At 39.7% G+C, this 22,255-nt stretch overlaps 1 pseudogene; it reads right to left on the bottom strand.

Moving 5' to 3' along the window:
* Positions 1–11,424: 11,424 nt before the first annotated feature.
* Positions 11,425–12,089, bottom strand: LOC118836757 (annotated as a pseudogene).
* Positions 12,090–22,255: the final 10,166 nt, after the last annotated feature.

A 22,255-nucleotide genomic window follows, 5' to 3' on the forward strand; every position in this document is an offset into this window, starting at 1 on the left:
TGTAAACTTGTGACAAACTCTCCCACAAATACACATATCATTAAATGGGAACAGAAGACATAAACAGACCATAAATGTATATAAATGTATACTCATGAAGGAAACATGTATAGCTAGGCATAGATTTGCAACATAGACTTGGAAAGACGTAGATAAGGAACACGTTTGGAGTGGGAACACATGGGGCATGGCATACACATAGAGAACACACATAACCAGGGCTTATTTGCAGAGGGACACACAGAACACGCAGGCAGTATCCTTCATCAGTTACTGCAAAGACACCAATGTCTTCCCATGATTTCGTCACATAGCTTCTATCAGGCTTGCTCCCCACTGGTTATATGTGTCATTCAGAAGCAGCTAGGTGGCGCAGTGGATGGAGTGCTGGGCCTGGAGTCAGGAAGATCTGAGTTCAAATCCACCTTCAGATATTTACTAGTTATGTGACGCTGGGCAAGTCATTTAATCTCTGCCTCAGTTTCTTCAACTGTAAAATGAAGTAGGTAATAATGCTTTACCTCACAGGACTCTTGTGATGATCAAATGAGATAATATTTATAAAGTGCATAGGACAGTGCCTGGCACATAGTAGCATTTAATAAATACTTATTCCCTTCCCAATGCACGGTCTCTGCTGAACACACAGTCTCTTTCAGGCATTTCTCTCTACTGGTATTGTGTGGGTGCTGCTCATTATGCTCCCCGGTCCTGGGGTAGCCTGAAGTTTTCTGCCAGTACAAGCATTGTAAATGTAGTTGTAGAGTTCCTTCCAGTTTTAGCTCCACATAGAGTCCCTATCAGGTTTTCTATCCCTTCCCGAAAGGAAGAGGAGGCTCCTCCATTGCCCCATTAATACAGTTTTTAAACTCTTCCAATGAGAGCTTTTTCAGAAATCAGAACTCCTAAGATATGAAGTTATCAGACTTGGGAGTAAAATCACCTTATTTTGGGGGGGGACTCCTTCTAGATTCCCCCCACCCCCATAATGAGTAGTGTGTCTACTCTTGTAAAACAGGCTTTCCTCTCCAAGAGATTCTTTACCCAAAGCCGAGCACTTTGAAACACAATGCCAGAGCTAGTGACACCACCAACTAACTAGTTCTGTTGTAATCGATTCTGGTCTTTTTTAACTTTATTTACTGAGCACTAAAAATGGAATCTCCAATAAAGACTCTTTGGTGTAGCTTACAGGAAGAAAGTCAAGGTAACTCACTTGCCTAATTTCCAACTGAAGGTCCTATTTATCCGTGTTCATTTCTATAGAGCTTAATCACAGAAACCAATCCGAGAGAGCTTTTAGGGTCTGACCCCTTCTTGTATTTGGGATATGCTTTCATTCTACTATGCAAATGAACCTGCGCAAGTATAAAAGCTTAGGTCAGAGGACAAAGTAAGTGTCAATCTCCTCTCCAGCTATACTCTTGACTTTTCATGAATATATAAGCCGTCGAAGTCTTCCAGGTAAGGTAATACCAGAATATATTGATAGCATTCTCAGCTAGCAGACATCAGAAGCAATATTTGAACCTGATTTTTCTTGACACCAAAGATGGCCCTCTATCCACTCTGCCATTCAGGTTCTCTATCAAATTAATTTAAGTATTAACTATGGGATTAAATTCCAAGGAAATGACTTAAAAGAAAAGACAACCTATTTACACAGGGATGTTTTCATTTAAGACATCTGTAATAGCAAGGGGGAAAAAGATGGAAACAACCCAAAAGCCTAAAGTGTAATAAATGGCAAAGTAGATTTGTGTAAATTAACAAAATTGAGTATCATACGACAAGAAGGACAACTGTGAAGTCTATGCAGAAATTTGTAAACTTCTATTTGAAGTAATATCAAGTTTAAAAACAGAACTTTGATTGAAGTGTGTTACTTGCTTGGATTTTTAAAGCTCAGACGAATATATAAAGTGATATTATTTGTTGTAACTATTCTAATGTTTATGCTTAATTTTCATTGTAAAATTTGTTTAATATTCAATCAGTAAAAGTCAGTTATCTCCTTTGAAAACTAGAACATAGAACATTTGTTCATAGAACAAATGAAAAATATGTAGACAAGTAGAAATACCAAGGAAACTAGGAACAGAGCAGAGACTTTACCTTATTTGACAACAAAGATTGAAGCAAGCACATATGTTACATGAATAAAGTTGCTGTTCAATTATTTTAGTCATGTCCAACCCCATTTGGGGTTTTCTTGGCAAAGATACCAGAGTGGTTTGCCATTTCCTTCTCCAGCTCGTTTTATGGATGAAGAACTGAGGCAAAAAAGTGTGAAGTGACTTACCTGGGGTCACACAACTAGTAATTGTCTGAGGCCAGATTTGAACTCAGGAAGATGACTCTTCCTGACTCCAGGCCAAGCACTCTATCCACTGTGCCATCTTCTTCGATGACTTGGAGACAGGAAATCAATCAATCAAATCAATCAGCATTTATTATCAAGCAGATCAGCTGGAGTATAGCATATCTGAGGGTGATTAACATGTGATCTGCCTGGAAACATAGAATAGAGCAAGAGCTCTTAACCTAGGGTCTATGAAGATGGATAGATAGATGGATAGATGGATGGATGGATAGATGGATGGATGGATGGATGGATGGATGGATGGATAGATGGATGGATGGATAGATAGATAGATAGATAGATAGATAGATAGATAGATAGATGGATGCATAGATAGATACATGGATGGATAGATAGATAGATGGATGCATAGATAGATACATGGATGGATAGATAGATAGACAGATGAATGCATAGATAGATACATGGATGGATAGATAGATGAATGCATAGATAGATACATGGATGGATAGACAGATTGATGCATAGATAGATACATGGATAGATATAGATACATAGATACACAGATGGATAGATATAGATAGAATTAGATAGGATAGATAGATACATGAATAGATAGATAGAATTAGATAGGATACATAGATAGATAGATAGATAGATAGATGCATAGATAGATACATGGATAGATATAGATAGATAGATACATAGATACACAGATGGATAGATATAGATAGAATTAGATAGGATAGATAGATACATGAATAGATAGATAGAATTAGATAGGATACATAGATAGATAGATAGATAGATAGATAGATAACAAATCTGATAAAAGGGAAAATGGAATTCATAACAGATAAGGAGGGAAAATCAGGCAATAGTCGGACATACCCTAAATTTTGAGAGAGCAGATTATAAAAATTTCAGAGAAATAGTAGTTGAGATTCAAGAAGGATGGAAAGTTCTCAAGGATTCAACTCTGATTTCACAAATGCAAATTATTATCATTAGGAAGAAGAATGACTGATGCGGACAGGAACGTCTCTTATCCAACAATTAACTTACATTTTTTTTAAAAAAATACATATAAATAAGGATAAACAACTAAAATTGAATTATAAAAAAGTCCAGTAAAAATGCTGTCGGGCTATCTAAAGCCCAGAATAAGTTAAGACTTGCAATGAATGCTAAAGAAAGTGAATAATGAGAAATTTTGGTTATGCTAGGAAGAGGAAGATTGAGAAAAAATAGAACCACTGCTCAGGATGAAAGGTAGATAATAACAGGTGATCAAGAAAAAGCAGGGATAGATCTTCAGACTGGAAAATATAAAAGAAAATGCATAACAAGAAATTAAAACCCAAAATAAGCGAGAAGATGGAAAAAGAATGCCAAGAGGGTTCAGGAAGTTCAACTTACCAGGCCCAAAAAGAATATATCCCAAGGCCTTGAAAGACGTTATAGGTTTGGTTTCTGAGCTGGGGAATAATAATGAGCAGGAGAGGGGTTTCAGGACTAAAACTAAAGGCTTAATGAAATTGGCCTTGCTCTGTGAGTATGTACTTAGAAAGGGCCACTAGGTGGCGCACTGGATAGAGCAATAGGCCTGGAGTCAGGAAGACCTGACTCAAATCAGACCTCAGACGCTTAATAGCTGGATGACCTTGGACAAGGCAGGAACCTTGTTTGCCTCAGTTTCCTCATCTGTAAAATGAGCTGGAGAGGGAAATGGCAAATCACTCCAGTATCTTTGCCAAGAAAACCCCAAGTAGGGTCGTGAGTCAGACACAAGAACTTAGGAAGAAAAGTGAGGATCTAGACGAGACAGTATGAGCTGATCAAGAGCTCATTGAAGCCTAATTTCCTCTCTAGACAAGGCTGCAAGGTCTATTTCCTCAGTGGCAGAATCAGTTTCTGTGTGTTATCTCTGTGCAGATGACTTCAGACTCCGGGCATTCTCTCTCTTCCTGGTTATCAGAGGTAGTCGGGTCTAGCCCACTGGATAGCCTTCCCACAAGCATCCAAACGGAATGGGTCTAGAACAAGGATCATTCTCCACCCCCAGCCCTCTTCCAAATTCCCCGTCTCTCTGGAAGACACTACCATCCTCCCAGTTACCCAGGCTGAAGTCATCCTGCCCTCTTCACTTCCCTTCATCTGCCAGACCCAGTCATTTCCAGGTCTCCTCTTTCCTACCTCCTCAGACTCTCTTCCATCTGTCACTTCCTTTACACTCACTGCCCATCACCCTAAATTAAAAATTTATCACCTTGAGTGGACTAACATTACAGCGTCCTTGCTGGACTCCAGCCTACCAGGCTCTCCTCTCTCTCATCTGTCTATGCTGCCAAAATATTCTTCCTAAATCACAAATCTGACTGGGTCATTCCCCCAATAAGGAGGAAGGGAAGGAGGGAATAATCGTTCAAAAAGTGCCTACTATGTGCCAGGCGCTGTGCCAAGTATTTTACAAATATTCTCTCATGTGATCCTTACAACAACCCTGGGGGATAGGTGCTAAAATTATCCACATTTTATAATTGAGAAAACTGAAAACAAGTGACTTGCCCAGGGCCACATGGCTAGAAAGTATCTGAGGCTAGATTTGAACTCAGATCTTCCTGACTTCAGGCTCAGGCTCTATTCACTATAGCTGCCTCATTAGGAGGCTTCCGTAGCTCTCTACCTATTGTCTCTAGTTTACAATGTAAGCACCTAGGCTAGACTCTACCTTTCCAGGCTTATTTCATAAAACTTCCCTTATATACTCTTCATCAGAACACCCTACTGTGCTTCCCAAACCAGAATAAAATGTGTTGGGAAATAGTTAACAAAATAAATTTTTTTTAAAAAGCAGAACATAGAAGTTTTGTGTGGTTTTCTAAGTCAACATAGGGGCCTTATGTGCAGTTTAGTGGTCCCACTTCTATTTGAGTAAGACACCCTGCTCCATATTGTAGCCAAATTGGCCTGTCTGTTGTTCCCTCAATGTGGTATCCAATTTCCTGTCTTTTCTGCCTTTGTACAGGCTGTTCTGAGTAGCTAGATGGCTCAGAGGATAGAGCACTGGGCCGGGAGTTGAGAAGACTCATCTTCCTGAATTCAAATCCAGTCTCAGATGCTTACCAACTGTATGACCCTAGGCAAGTCACTTAACCCTGTTTGCCTCAGTTTTCTCATCTGTAAAATGAGCTAGAGTAGGGAATGGCAAACCATTCCAGTGTGTTTGCCAAGAAAACACCAAATGGAACGACCAGACAACAGTAACGACAGGCTATCATCCATGCCTGGAATGTTCATATGCCATCTGATTGTGTGTTTACATATTAGCATACCTGGGGAGAATGTGAGCTTCCTCAGAGAAGGGGCTGCTTTGTCATTGAATTCCAAGTGCCTGGTATATAGTGCATACTTAACAGTTGCTTCTTGGATTGGATCAGAAGTTACCAAATACTCCACAAGGGCAAGCTCCTTCTCTTCTCTGCTGGTGTTCAAGATCTTTGTCTACTTTACTCCCAGCTGATGACACTATTACTATCTTACTGCAAGTTCAAAAGTTCCTAGCTATAGTTCTGGAATCAGGACCAAAAGCTGGGGCCCAAGGGGCCTAAGTCACAGGTATATATGTGTATTCTTGCTGTGGAGCTGGTCAGACATGGAAGACACTGAGGTTTTCTACTGTATCCCAGGCCATTACCTCTTGACTGTTGTCTTGCCACTGGACTTCAATGTCTCAGAAAGAGACACTGAGGCTGACAACTTTATGCAATTCTGGCTCTCTGAAATCCAATTCACATTCAATTCAAGACATCACCTGTGATGGCAGTGGTCCTCTTTGGAAAACAAATGATGAACAACCTCACAGTACTCCTGTCATGATCAAATGAAAAAATACCAGTGCTTTGAAAACCTTAAAGCACTATACAAATGTTAGCTGTTATTACATGACATTTCAACTTTTGTTCAAGTAATTAATAAAAATATTAAATAGGATAGGTCCAAACACAGATTCCTTTATTTTGGGGCACTCCACTAGAAATCTAATTTCAAGTTGACACCAGACAGTAAATGATTACTCCTACTACTCCTTTGATGTGTCTATAACCCAACTTCATTCAACTAGTTTTTAATTCACCTAACTATAGCCATTCCACCCACAGGAATAGCACGTGCTTTGTTAAAATCTAATTAAACCATGTATGTATCATCGGCCTGATTGACTAGTCAAGTATTGCTGCCAGAAAAGGAAACTGGGTGAATCTGACATGACCTATTTTTTTCCTTAAATAATTTTTTAAAATCTATTTTTGTTATTCTTGACAGGAACCTGACAAACAAGAGCTTTTCTGTATACAAAAGAAGAGAAAAAAAGAGGATTGCAAAGGAACGCCTACATCTACATTATATACATCTTGCATTTCTTCTCAATATTACAAGTGCCACATAGTTTCAAAGTCATCCTGCCTCTCTTCTATTCTTTTTTTAATGCTACAATGACTCACTTTTATTTATTTTTGTCACAACTATCACTGCTACCATTGCTTCCTTCCCAAGTTCAATCCCCCAAATTTAAAAAAAAAAACTTGTAATAAATAAAAACAGTCAAGCTAAACAAAACCACACAATAGCCACATGACCTATTCCTTTCTTTTCTTTTTTCTTTTGGAGTGGGGGAAGGCAGGGCAATTGGGGTTAAGTGACTTGCCCAAGGTCACACGGCTAGTAAGTGTGTCAATTGTCTGAGACCGGATTTGAACTCAGGTCCTCCTGACTCCAGGGCCAGTGCCTCACTATGCCACTAGCTGCCCCCAACACATGACCTATTCTTAAGGGAGCTCTGCTGGCTCTCTATAATCATGACTTCCTTTTCTAGAGGTTCACTACCCATCCCTTTAACAATACACTCTAGAATCTGGCCAGGAATCTAAGTCATGGCCTAGAGTTTACAGACTCTATTCTCTATCCTTTCTTAAAAATGTGTCATTTGCCCTTTGCTGGTCCTATGATATGATTTCTGCTCTTCGTGGTCTCAGTAATTGTTCTGCCAACCCTTTCAGTACCCTGCAATGTAGTTTGTCTGAGCCTGGTGACTTGAACTCATCAAGGGCAGCTGGGAGCCTTCTTACTGCTGCCCTCTGTGACTTGGGTATAATCTCCCCATTAGTCATTTTTGTTCTATCCTTTCCATTTCAAAGATCTTTCTCTGTGGCAGAGAAAACAGAAGATAAATAAGAAGCGTCAATGCTGTACAAAAGCTGAAATCAACAAGTAAAGTAAAGCATTTATTCGGGGTCATGTAATTGCAATTCAGAACAAAGCACTCTCTTGGACGGACAAGTTCAGTGAGGGGAGTTACAAACAGAGATTATATGCACCAGAAAAGGCGGCGGGAGGTAGCTAGGTAGATACCTGGTACAGGTTATTTACTGCATAGTGATAGCACTTTCATGGAAAAATCACAGGACCAGTTTGAGCCACCCCAAACCAAAAGAAGCAGGATACGGACCCATGCCCCTAGCCAGAGTCAGCTGCAGGGTCAGCAGAATAGCAGAACTGCAGGAAGGGAGGGGTTGCAGAAGCGTCCTTGGCGCTCTCTCTGTGCAGGAACAGGGGCAGTTAGAAACTGCTGGCCACAGCAGAGATTCCCAGGAGTTTCCCTTGGGGGTAGGGGATGATTGGAAATTGCTAGTCAGAAAAGGGCAGGGGTCCCAGAGTTTCCATTATTATCCCTTTCATCCTAAGCTAGGATCCTATTCCTTCTTTAACGTTCCTTTTTCCCCAGGAGAGCTTTAAAAAAATTGTTACTTGGTCAGCTCCCAAGCCAAACTATCCTACCAAAGCTCGTTACACAAGATTATAATCTCTACGTTATCATATCTACAATAACAAACATCCCTCCAAAGTAAACATAGCCCTTGACGAAACCAGAAACAGAAGGCATTTTAGTCTTGCTACTGGTATCTAAGTGAGCTATGTATGGCTTCTTCTCTATAGTACATATGTGAGCTATGTATGGCCTCAGATCACACATTACCAGGAAGGGATTGTTTTCCTCTCTGATTTTCTCAGAGGTCAAGATTTAAATCCATGTCTCATGCCATCAGCAAAAGCATGAAAGACGGATGTTCTTCCTGCCACATCAGGGTCTCTTTTCAGAGCATGAAATCATTAATCCAGTTATGAACTGATTCTTCTTACCAGAAAGAAATACAAAGTCTGTGTGAGGAGAGGAGGGAGAGGAAGAGGGGAGGGAGGGAAGAGGAGGGAGAGAGAAGACTGGAGGGGATAAGGACCAAGGGAGGAAGGTCTTTCTTTTTTATAATATTTTATTTTTCCCAATTGCAAGTGAAATGATCCAAGACAATTCCAAAGGACTCGTGATGAAAAATGCTATCCACCTCCAGAGAAAGAACTGGTGAACTCTGAGTACAGATTGAAGCATACTTCTTCCACTTTATTTTTCTTGCTTTTTATTTTTTGCAAATAACTAATATGGAACTATGTTTTGCATGACTTCACACGTATAATTGATATCATTGTATTACTGAGAATAGCTAAGTCATTCACAGTTGATCCTTGTATAATATTGCTATTATTACTGTGTACAATATTCTCCTGGTTCTGCTCATTTCACTTTGCATCAGTTCATGTGAGTCTTTCCAGGTTTTTCTGAAAGCATCCTGCTTGTCATTTCTTATAGAACAATAGTATTCCATTACAATCATATACTGTAACATGTTCAGCCATTCCCCAATTGATGGACATCCCCTCAATTTCCAATTATTTGCCATCACAAAAAGATCTACTATATATATTTTTTGTACAAATAGATCCTTTTCCTTCTTAAAAAAAATCGTTTTGGGATACAGACCTAGTATTGCTGGGTCAAAGGGTATGTATAGTTTTATAGCCTTTGGTCATAGTTCCAAATTGCTCTCCAGAATGACTGGATCAGTTCACAACTCTACTAACAGTGCATTAGTGCCCCAGTTTTCCCATATCCCCTCTAACATTTATCATTTTCCCTTTTCTGTCATATTAGCCAATCTGACATGTGTGAGATGGTACCTCACAGTTTTAATTTGCATTTCTCTAATCAATAGGGATTTATAGCATTTTTTCAAATGACTATGGATAGCTTTGATTTTTTCTTCTGAAAACTGCCTTTTCATATCCTCTGACCATTTATCCACTGGGGAATGACTTGTATTCTTATAAATTTGACTAAGTTCTTTATATATTTGAGAAATGAGGCCATTATTAGAGACATTTACTGTAAAACAATTATTTCCCTGCTTTCTAATCTTGGTTATATAGGTTTTGTTTGTGCAAAAACTTTTAGATTTAATATAATCAAAATTATCCATTTTATATCTCATAATGCTATGTCTTGTTTAAGCACAAACTCTTCCCTTCTCCAGAGACGTGACAGATAAACTATTCCATGCTCCCCTGATTTGCTGATGGTATCACCTTTTATGTCTAACCACATGCCCATTTTGACTTTATTTTGGTATATGGTATGAGATATTGGTCTATATCTAGTTTCTGCTGGACTGATTTTTAGTTTCCCAGCAGTTTTGTCAAATAATGAGCTCTTGTCTCAAAAGCCTAGATCTTTGGGGTTAGCAAACACCAGATTACTATGGCCATTTACTACTGAGTCTTATGCACCTAGTCTACTACTCTATTTCTCAGCCAGAACCTATTTTTTTGATGACTACCATTTTTAATACACTTTAAGATCTGGTACTGCTAAGCCACATTCCTTCACTTTTTTTTATTAATTCCCTTGATATTCTTGACCTTTTGTTCTTCCAGATGAATTTTGTTATTATTTTTTCTAGCTCTATAAAATAAGTTTTTGGTAGTTTGATTGGTATGGCATTGAATAAATAAATTAAGATAGAATTGTGATTTTTAATTATATTAGCTTGACCTGCCAAAAGTCTTTCTTTTAAAAAAAAAGCCCAGAAAATTTTATTATCTGACTTGTCACATCTTCTCATAACCCTTATAAGATTCTGTTCTCACTTCTGTCTCAGTGCTCCCTGGTGAGGAATACATCAGCTTGAGGCTTGACCCTATGCTCTGGGACACAGTATTTTCTCCATACCTCCTAGGTCATCGCTGCGTTCTACCCCACATCCCTCTCATAGGTATTTAATTTTGCACTTATTATCCTCTTCCCCTAACTCCCTCCAAGAATCTATGTTCTAAGGGAGTTAATCCACTCATTTGTCTAGCTCCTGCCCTTGAACCCAGCCCAGTTGATTGGTGATTGAGTCAATGGGCAATGGACTTGGAATCAGGAGAATCTAAATCCAACTCCCACCTCAGATGCTTACTAGCTGTGTAAACCTGAGCAAGTAATTTACAGAGGAATAATGGGAACATGAAGAGTCAGTCTGGTTGGTCAAGCACAGATGAAACCAGACCATCCTTGGTTCTTTCTATCTGTTTCCCCATAGGATTGCTAGATCGGGGAAATTCCACGGACATAATTGCATGGAATTTGGTGAGTCATTTGGCAAATGATATCTTTTTCGGACAAATTATAGGGATAAAGCCTTGGTGTTAGTACAGTTAAATATATTTAGAACTGGTTGAACAACTGAATCCAAATAATAGTGAACAGAGTCAGTAGGGAGTGTGGTTTGTAGACATGTGCCCTACAGATCTACCCCTATTCTATTCATCATTTTTATAAATTAATCTGCAAAACTGGCATGAGGTCATAAAGCTGGGAGAGATATCTCAACATGCTAGAAATGTCAGACTGAGTCAAATAAAAATGAAATTCGACAGAGATAGAGACAAAGTCTTCTACTTGAATTTAAAAAAACAACTTTGATTTTTTTCTGGGTAATAATATATTTTCCTCATAGACTACTGCTTGAACATACTTGCTCCCCACTCTTATGTTCCACAGAGTCCTTCTTCACAGTAGCCTTTTAAAAGGGCCTAGGGCAGATGGGCCTCCCCTTCCCTCCCAGAACAGAGTCCTCTGGAAAGCTGAGAAAGTTCTCACTCAAACTATCCCTACTGGTTAAGCACCTCTGTTTGGGTCTAAAGGCAGTAATATATATGGGACAACTGCCCTAATGGTCAGACTGGACTGGAGGAAGCCTCACTTTGCACGAGTCCTTCAGAACCCCAAACTCATACTCCAAAATCACAGTGCTGCCAGCTGCTGCCAAGGCTGCTCTAATCTTCTCTGCTTCTGATGTGACAACATTGGCTTTGATTTCCTGGGGTAAGAACTCTACCAGCTTCTTTGCCTGGACAAGGTTTATGCCTCGGATGTAATTCTTTACTTCCTTGATTAGTTTCACTTTATCCATAAGCTGGGCTTCTGTCAGCAAAACAGTGAAATGTGTTCGTTCCTTCTGTTTGAGCGCCTCTAACTCATCTGCTGCCTCAGGGGCTACCTTCGCAGTAGCAGCAGTTGGTACCATGCCACCTGTTGGCAACAGCCCCACATCCTGGATCTTCAGTGTTTTCTTCAATAACTTATTGAGATCAAAGATTTCCAGTAGATCAAGGCCAGCAATGTCCTGTACTAACCGCTGAATCTTAGGAGGGAACTGCTTGGGGGCATTGTCCAGAGTGGCTCTGCCAGAGTCTCACTTCTTCTTTGATGACAGGTGCTTCTCATTAGCTTCAGGGCACAAATACCCAATAACGGCAGCCTGGTCTGGAGCAGGGCCGAGGCCCAGAATTTCAAACAGGGCCCCCGCAAGGGGTGAGCTGCGGCAGCCAGCATCACAGTGGGCGCAAGAGCAAAAAATCAGCTTTGAAAGTAAAGAGTGGGACAGAAACAGCTAGATAACTGTCATTAGAAAAAGACCTAGGGGTTTGAATGGACTACAAACTCAATATGGGATAGTACTGTAGACTGCATTTACAGAAGCATAGCATCCAGAATGAGGAAAGTGATAGCCTTTCTGTACTCTGGCCTCTTCAGATCCCATTTGTGGAGGTATACTGAGTTCTTAGCACCACATTTTAGGAAAGACATTAACGAGCATTAATACAATCAGAAGGAGGCGAGCAATATGAATGAATGAATGAAAGCATTTAAGTGCTTATGATGTGCCAAGCATTATGGTGAATGCTGAGGATACAAATACAAAAGTGAGACAGGTGCTGAGTGAACTCAGGGAGCTTACATTCTAATGTGGGAGATAATACTTATAGTTTCAGGGGTGGCCAGGGAGCAGTGTTTTGGTTTAGAAAGTTACAGGGATGGTGATAGAGCCATGAGGAAATTGATTGACTTGCTCTTTCCAGGAGCATCGGCAATATTGATTCAATTCTGGTTCTAGAGCCAATGAAGGGGAAGTGTTCCAGAGCTGAAAGGGTTGAGTTCTCCAAGACATTATCTTTGTTCCTGAAGATTCTGCTGCAAGAAAGATGGTAAGATCATATTTTTTAGTCATGTCCACCCCTTCGTGACCCATTTTGGGATTTTCTTAGCAAAGATACTGAAGTGGCTTGCCATTTCCTTCCCCAGCTCATTTTATAGATGAAGAACTGAGGCAAATAGGGTTAAGTGACTTGCCCTGGGTCACACAGCTAGTGAATGTCTGAAACTGGATTTGAACTCAGGAGAACAAATCATCTTAACTCCAGGGCCGGCACACTATCCACTGCACCACCTAGATGCCCAAGAACATGATTGGGGTATAAAGGAAGCATGGCTGCGGCCAGTTAAATAGAGAGGTATTATAGCAAATGGACTAAGCCATACAAGAATCCATTAAAGGAACTGGGTATGTTTTCCCTGGAGAAAAGAAGAATTCAGATGACCTTCATATCCCCCAAAACACTAGACCATGTTGGGGAGGAAACATAATCCCCATACCATACTGCCACTTTCGGACACTCCCTCTGTAACCATCATTCTGTAGCCTCTCCTTCTTTGAAGTTTGCTCAAATCAGACATGCCATCCAATTCAGATTCCATTGTTAATTATCTACCTCCCAGTAGGTCATTCTCCCTCATTTCCTAAGTCCAGAACCTGGTTTACAGTCTTCCCTGTCTTGATCAGTGCCTTTAGACTAAGGATCATGGCATGTATGGAACTGTCCTTCAAAACATCCTAGCCTCCCAGTTCATCAAGCTTCTCAACTCCCATGACCTAACCCTTCATTTCATCTCAATAACACAGGATCAATTTTACCATCAATCACAAGTATTCCATTTCCAAGATCAAGAGTGTTGAAATTCTTTGATCCAACCATAGCCATTCATCATTCCATCTCTTCCTATAACTCACTCACTCTGAGTCTATTCTTCATTCCCTCCTTATTTCCAGTCACTATCTCACTCGGTGAATTGTGGCTTCATTTTCCCCCCTTCCCAATCTTGACCCCATAGGCAACCAGTTCAACTTTACTATTTTTCTACTTTAAAGTACCATGCTCCCTAGCCATCACTCATGACTTGTCAAATCTCAAACCTGTATCATTCCCATCATCCTCCATGCCTATTCATCAATGCTGCAAGTCATGCAACCTTGCTGATGGGTTCAACTACAGATTCATGTTTTCTAATCTCAATCAGACATTCATTGCAAGATAGTTCTTTTTTTTCCCTATCTCATTCCCCTTACTAGCTGTTCCAAACCTTCTCTCCTCAAGCCTCCAAAATCACTCCTTTTCCCCTTCCTATTCAGTAGATACCTTCACCCTATACTTCACTGAGAAAATAGAGGCTCTCTGCCTCTTATTCCACCTCTTAAAACCTGTTGATAACATCCACCATTCTCTCCTCCTTACTCCAAACTCTGAGGAAGAGGAAGCCTTTCTCATCAACAAGTACAACCCCTTTATATGTACACTTGATCCTGCATCTCTTTCTCTCTTCACCTCTGCTGGCAAAGACTGTGGGAGAATGTTATTTCTCTTGTCAAAATGGAGTCTTGGGAACTAGGGGTAGAAGTAATAGGAAGGCATTTTCATTCAAGATAAAACAATCATCATAACAATAAAAACTAGCAAAAACAGAATGGGCTGCCTTGAGAACTACTGAGTTCTTATTCATGCTTATAAATTGGAGATTTGAATTCTGTGTCAGCTCAACTGTGATTTTCTAAAACCAGAAATACTTTGGATCCTTTAAGATATTTCTTTTTCTCAAAGAAATTAAAAGAATTAGAATAGGCAATGAAGAAACAAAGCTATTACTCTTTGCAGATTATATGATGGCATACTTAGAGAATCCTAGAGAATCAAGTAAAAATCTACTTGAAATAATTAACAACTTTAGCAAAGTTGCAGGATACAAAATAAACCCTCATATATCATCAGAATTTCTATATATTACTAACAAAGCCCAGCAACAGGAATAGAAAGAGAAATTCCATTTAAAGTAACTGTAGACAATATAAAACATTTGGTAGGCTACCCACCAAGGCAAACCCAGGAACACAGTTACAAAACATTTTTCACACAAATAAAATCTGATCTAAATAATTGGGAAAATATCAGTTTCCCACAGGCAGGCTGAGCTAATATAACAAAAATTACAATTCTGCCTAAATTAATTTACTTTTTTGGCAATATACCAACAAAAATAATAACAAAATTCATCTGGAAGAACAAAAAGTCCAGAATATCAAGGGAATTAATGAAAAGAAATGCTAGGGAAAGTGGCTTAGCCATACCAGATCTAAAACTGTAGTATAAAGCAGCAATCATCAAAACTACTTGGTACTGGCTAAGAAACAGAGTGTTGGATCAGTAGAATATGTTAGGTACACAAGACATAGTAGTCAATGACTATAGTAATCACTGTTTGATAAACTGAAAGACTCCAGCTTCTGGGATAAGAACTCATTATTAGACAAAAACTGCTGGGAAAACTAGAAAATAGTATGGCAGAAACTAGACATAGATCAACTTCTCATATCATATACCAAGATAAGATCAAAATGAGTATACAATTTAGACATAAAGAGTGAGACTATACACAAATTAGGAAAGCAGGGAATAGTATACCTGTCAGATCTATGGGAAAGGGAAGAATTTATGACCAAACAAGAGATAGAGAGCATTGTGAAATGCAAAATAGATCATTCTGATTATGTTAAATTTGAAAGTTTTTGCATAAAGCCAATACAACCAAGATTAGAAGGGAAGCAGAAAGCAGAGAAACAATTTTTACAGCCAGTATTTCCGATAAAAACCTCATTTCTAAAATATATGTAGGACTGAGTCAAATTTATAAGAATATGAGTCATTTCTCAATTGATAAATGGTCAAAAGATATGAACAGGCAGTTTTCAGATGAAGAAATTAAAGATATCTATAGTCATATGAAAAAATGCTCTAAATCACTATTGATTAGAGAAACATAAATTAAAACAACCCTGAGGTACAACCTCATACCTATCAGATTGGCTAACATGACAAAACAGGAAAATAATGAATGTTGAGAAAATGTGGGAAAATTGGAACACTCATGCATTGTTGGTGGAGTCGTGAACTTATCCAACTTATCTGGAGAACAATTTGGAACTATACCCAAAGGGCTGTAAAACTATGCATACCCTTTGATCCAGAAATACCACCGCTAGGTCTCTATCCCAGAAAGATCATTAAAAAGGGAAAAGGACACATGTACGAGAGGGTGGAGCCAAGATGGTGGCCGGAAAGCAGGGACTTGCTTAAGCTCTCCCCCAGGTCCCTCCAAACACCTGTAAAAAATGGCTCTGAACAAATTCTAGAGCTGCCGAACACACGAAATAACAGAAGGAAGCAGAGCTCCAGCCCAGGAAAGCCTGGATGGTCACTGAAAAGGGTCTATCACACAGAGCTAGGAGCGGAGCAGAGTACAGCCCAGTGTGGGCTGTGCCAGGACCAAGCAGACTGGGAGCGGGGAGGAACAGGCCGTAGGGCCCTGAATCATTGAGCTGTGGCAATTACCAGACTTCTCAACCCACAAATGCCAAAAACAACAGAGAAGGTTAGTGGGAAAAACTGCTGGAAAGGAGTGAAAGGAGTACATGGTCAGCCCCAGCCCTGGGGGCATGGAAGTGGTGCAGCTCTCAGGCTGCTTCCAGAGCTCCAGCTACAGTTGCTTCTGGCCCTAGGCCCACCCCGTGAGAGGAAATAAGTGGCAGATCAGAGCGGGAGTGCAGAGCCTGCTTGGATCTGGGTTGCTGTCTGGGTTGGCAGTTCTTGGGGGAGAAGGAGGCTGGTGTGGCAGAGCTTGCTGTGTAGAAGTAGCTCTGAAAATAGCAGTGCAGCCCCTGAAGCTTGGGACAAAGTACTCTCTACTCTACAAGCAGTCATACCTTGACAAAAAGCTCAAGGGTCAAGTAGTTGGCTAGGAACATGAACAGGCAGCAAAAATGAATTCAGATTCAGACTCAGACTTTGGAATCTTTCTTTGGTGACAAAGAAGACCAGAACATACACACAGAAGTCAACAAAGTCAAAGAGCCTACATCAAAAGCCTCCAAGAAAAACATGAACTAGTCTCAGGCCATGGAAGAGCTCAAAAAGGATTTGGAAAAGCAAGTTAGAGAAGTAGAGGAAAAATTGGGAAGAGAAATGAGAGTGATGCAAGAAAACCATGAAAAATAAGTCAATGAATTGCTAAAGGAGACCCAAAAAATATTGGCGAAAACAACACCTTAAAAAATAGACTAATTCAAATGGCAAAAGAGCTCCAAAAAGCCAATGAGGAGAAGAATGCCTTGAAAGGCAGACTTAGCTAAATGGAAAAGGAGGTCCAAAATACTACCTTAAAAATTAGATTGGAGCAAGTGGAAGCTAGTGACTTTATGAGAAATCAAGATATTATAAAACAGAACCAAAGGAATGAAAAAATGGAAGACAATGTGAAATATCTCATTAGGAAAACCACTGACCTGGAAAATAGATCCAGAAGAGATAATTTTAAAATTATGACTACCTGAAAGCCATGATCCAAAAAAGAGCCTAGATACCATCTTTCAGGAAATTATCAAGGAGAACTTCCCTGATATTCTAGAGCCAGAGGGTAAAATAGAAATTGAAAGAATCCACCAATCACCTCCTGAAAAAGATCCCAAAAAGAAAACTCCTAGGAATTGCTGCTAAATTCCAGAGCTCCCAGATCAAGGAGAAAATACTGCAAGTAGCCAGAAAAAAACAATTTGAGTATTGTGGAAACACAATCAAGATAACACAAGATCTAGCAGCTTCTACATTAAGGGATCAAAGGGCTTTGAATATGATATTCCAGAGGTCAAAGGAGGTAGGATTAAAACCAAGAATCACCTACCCAGCAAAACTGAATATAATGCTACAAGGCAAAATATGGACTTTCAAAAAATAGAGGACTTTCAAGCTTTATCAGTGAAAAGACTAGAGTTGAATAGAAAATCTGACTTTCAAATACAAGAATCAAGAGAAGCATGAAAAGGTAAACAAGAAAGAGAAATCATAAGGGACTTACTAAAGTTCACCTGCTTTGTTTACATTCCTACATGGAAAGATGATGTGTCTAATTCATGAGACCTTTCTCAGTATTAGGGTAGTTGAAGGGAATATACATATATAGAGTCAGAGGGTACAGGGTGAGTTCAGTATGTTGGGACGATATCTAAAAACATAAAATAAAATTAAGGGATGAGAGAGGAATATATTGAGAGAGAGAGAATGGGAGAGATAGAATGGGGTAAATTATCTCACATAAAAGTCACAAGAAAAAGCAGTTCATTGGAAGGGAAGTGGGGGCAGGTGAGGGGGAATGAGTGAATCTTGCTCTCATCGGATTTGACTTGAGGAGGGAATAACATACACACTCAATCAGGTATCTTACCCCACATGAAAGTAGGGGGAAGGGGATAAGAAAGGGGGGACAATAGAAGGGAGGGCAGCTAGGGAGAAGAAGTAATCAAAAGCAAACACTTTTGAAAAGGGACAGGGTCAAGGGAGAAAATTGAATAAAGGGGGACAAGATAGGGTGGAGGGAAATATAGTTAGTCTTTCACAACATGACTATTTATGGGAGTGTTTTGCATAACGATACATGTGTGGCCTATGTTGAATTGCTTGCCTTCGTAGGGAGAGTGGGTTGGGAGAGAATTTGGAACTCAGAGTTTTAAAAGTAGATGCTCAAAAAAGAGTTGTTTTTGCATGCAACTGGGAAATAAGATATACAGGCAATGGGGCAAAGAAATCTATCTTGCCCTACAATAAAGTAAGGGGAAAAGGGATGGGAGGGAGTGGGAGGGGGGGTGATAGAAAGGAGGACTGACTGGGGAACAGGGCAATCAGAATATATGCCATCTTGGAGTGGGGGGGGAGGGTAGAAATGGGGAGAAAATTTGTAACTCAAAATCTTGTGGAAATCAATGCTGAAAACTAAAAAATATCAAATAATAAAGTATGGAATTCAAAAAAAATTTAAAAAATTTTTAAGTAAATAAATAAATAAAATAAAAAAAGAAAATATAGCCGCTCTTTCTGTGGTGGTAAAGAATTGGAAACTGAGGGAATGTTCATCAATTGGGGAATGGCTGAACAAGCTGTGACACACGAATGAAATGGAATACTATTGTGCTACAAGAAATGATAAGCAGGTGGATTTCAGAAAAACCTGGAAAGACTTACATGAACTGATACTGAATGAAGTGAGCAAAACCAGGAGAACGTTGTGCATAGTAACAGCAACATTGTGTGATGACCAGCTGTGATAGACTTAGCTCTTCTCTCCAATGTAATGAATGATCTAAGACAATTTCAAAAGATTCATGATGGAAAATGCTATTCACATCCAGAGAAAGAACTGTGGAGTGTGAATGCAGATTGAAGCATACTGTTTTCTTTTTTTTCTTTCTCATGGTTTTTCCCTTTTGTTCTGATTCTTCTTTCACAACATGACTAATTTGGAAATATGTTTAATATGGTTGTACATATATGACCTATATCAGATTGCATGCCATCTTGGGGAAGGAGAGAAGAGGGAGGAGGAAAACTTAGAACTCACAATCTTATAAAAGTAATTGTTGAAAACTAAAAATATATAAATAAATAACTTTTTAAAAAAGATATTTCTTCTTCTCTTGGTGTTGGTTTTCCTTTAGTTATCTCTCCTTGAAGAGGTGGAAGGGTTGGGCTAGAAACTCTTCCTGGAGGGAAGGGTGACCAGCCATTTGCCTAATTATATCCTTCTCATAATACTATTTTCCTCCCACTTCACTAGACACACTCAGGCTCTCCAGAGAAGTTAGTCCATTACTTCTGCAGAAGCCAAGAGCAAGGTAAGAGCCCCCAAAGGCACACCTGACAGCTGGAAGGAAGACACCTGGCAGAAGGTAGGGACCAACCACTCAGTACTTAGTGGGTCTCAGTGGGAGGATTTGTGTGGCAGCACACTGAACTGGAGGTGTCAGGGTCACAAGAGTCCATAAATTATGTGCTCAGGCACAGAGGACTCAGTCATCCATGTGCTCCCCTGCACTTGCTGTTAGCTGTCTGTTCTTAGATATTCTTCTGCTCCTCACCATCCTGCTAAACCCTTGGGTGTACCAAGGAAATACCATTTTTCCTACTCTCTTCTAGGAGCACTAGGATAGCAGTGAGGGTCCTGGATTCATAGAATGCTAAAGGTGGAAAGGACTTTAGGCATAGTCTAGTCCAAATCTCTGATTTCATAGATGAATCAATGGGGTCACAGAGGCCATAAAATCAGAGGATTTAGAGCTGGAAGGGACATCAGAGATCAAGATTATCTTGCCCAGCCCCCTCATTTTACAGAAAAGGAAACTGAGGCTCAGAGAGGTAAGCTTTCCGAGGGTAGCAAAGCTAGTTAGTGGCAGAACCTGGAACAGAATCCATCTTTCCTGACTCACCAGCCAGTGAGCCTCCCACTATAACCCCTTGGGGGAAGGGAGAATGATCAGTTAAGGAAGAAATTTGAACTATTGAGAAGAAAGAAGCACATTCAGTGCTTGAAATGTTCCCCAGGATAGTCAAGGCTCCCTAGATTTGTTGGAATCACGTGCTTCCCCATTCTTATATCCAACCAAATTCTTCCAAAGCAGCCCAAGTCTTCATGACTTCACAGGAAAACCCCAGGATAGTTCTAACAGTAATCCTTATGGCTCTGTCTCCTAAGAGCCCCAGAATTCCCCTTCCAGAAGTAGGAGTTTTTTCCCCAGCTCAGGGGCAATCATTGTGGGAAGAGGTGGCTACAGGAACCTATTTCATATGCTTGTGGGTACCATCTTTTTGTTTCCAAATGACACAGAAGGGAAAAATATATTTGGCCCATACTTGGGATCTGCTAGTTGAGGTTGGGAGATTATTGAAGATGACCCCAAGGGAGTAGACACAAGAGTGCAAATAAATGCAACTGAGGCAGCATTCTCTCTTGACTTAATTGTCCTCAGACTTTTCCCATTAGATGATAGACCTTCACTTCCCATTCTAAACTCTTAAATTTATTTCAATGGTTGATATTGTTTTTATTTTTACTTATGAGACACAACTAAAATACCAAAATAATGTACTGTTTTACGGACATACCACAGGAGTTTTGGAGTCCTTTAGGAAAAAATAGAGCCACATCTAACACTCAGCACCAAAAAAATGAGCAGTTGGACCCTAATATTTATATCTCATTTAGATATTGAGTAACTTGATTACAGCTCAATAAGACATTAGTTTCTTCTTAGAAACAAAGCCCCAAATCAGCCACATACCCACCTTCTGATTCCTAGAGCAGGGTGTACTATGCAAGACAAACCTGACCAAAAGAAGATCCTCTGTGCTCATTGGGTTCTACTTGAACCTTTGTGATGCTTTAAAAATGGACTTTTGACACTTCAAACTCAAGAGATCCAGAATCATCTTCACCCAACCCTGGTTAAATTTGTAAAGGAAGCAACATTAGTCTTGGCATCTCCAGCCTCCTCTTTCTCTGAAATTTCATTCCCTTTCACAAATCCCCATGAATCTTTCTTCCCTAGTTACCTAGTTCTTCTGTGCTACCGTGGTCTTTCTCAAGGAAAACAGTTAAATTAACTCATACTAAGGTGTAGGGGTCTTTAATTGAGAGACTCAATCATTTGCCTTCCTTCAAATATTTTTATTTTAATATAGTATATAAGGAAAAAAGCAATTATCAAAACAAATGAATCTCTGATCACTTACTGAGAATCATACTATGACCACCTTGAGTTCATCTCACTTTTTTCAAATTCTTTTTTCACTGGTCTCAACACTTAGGTATCATCTTTGCCTAATTTCTCTCTTTCTAGACACTCATCACTCCCAATTTCTGTCATTTCTTCTTCTAAAGTATCTCTTATCTCTCTCTTTCTTTCCATTCCAATGTTCCATTCTCACTTGCTTCACCTGAATTATTGAACATGACTAATTATTTTGCTGATTTCATTCTCTCCTCATTCCAACTCATCTGCCAACTGTTGCCAAACTAATCTTCTTTAAAAATTGCTTCTATAAGGTTTCTTCCCCCATCAAGGACCAGCAGTATCTCCCTATTACCTTTCAATTTAAATCCAAACTCCTCACCTTGCCATTCAAAGCCCTACAAAATCTGACTCCACCTTACTTTATCATCTACAGCTCTCAACCAGCCAAGTTTGTCTCCTTCCTGCTCTCCTCGTACCCTTCAAATTTATCAAGTCTCACTGTATGTCTTTGCTCATGCTAGTCTCCCTGTCTAAAATAGTCAACCTTCTCCACCTATTTAAATTCTCCCCTTCTTTCAAATCCAGCCCAAGAATCCTCCTCTTCCACATAAAGGCTTCACCAACTATATTAGCCCATGGTGATTCCTCCCCCTCTCTGAGTCCCTTTAATCTGCACTATATAATTCTGTACTGTATTGATTACATACTGCCTCTCATAATTCTCTGAGCTAGATTTTGATCTATGTATCTTATCTCATCAGCCAAATTTCAAACT

The sequence above is a fragment of the Trichosurus vulpecula genome, chromosome 2, assembly GCF_011100635.1.
Source record: "Trichosurus vulpecula isolate mTriVul1 chromosome 2, mTriVul1.pri, whole genome shotgun sequence".
NCBI classification, from domain to species: Eukaryota; Metazoa; Chordata; class Mammalia; order Diprotodontia; family Phalangeridae; genus Trichosurus; species Trichosurus vulpecula.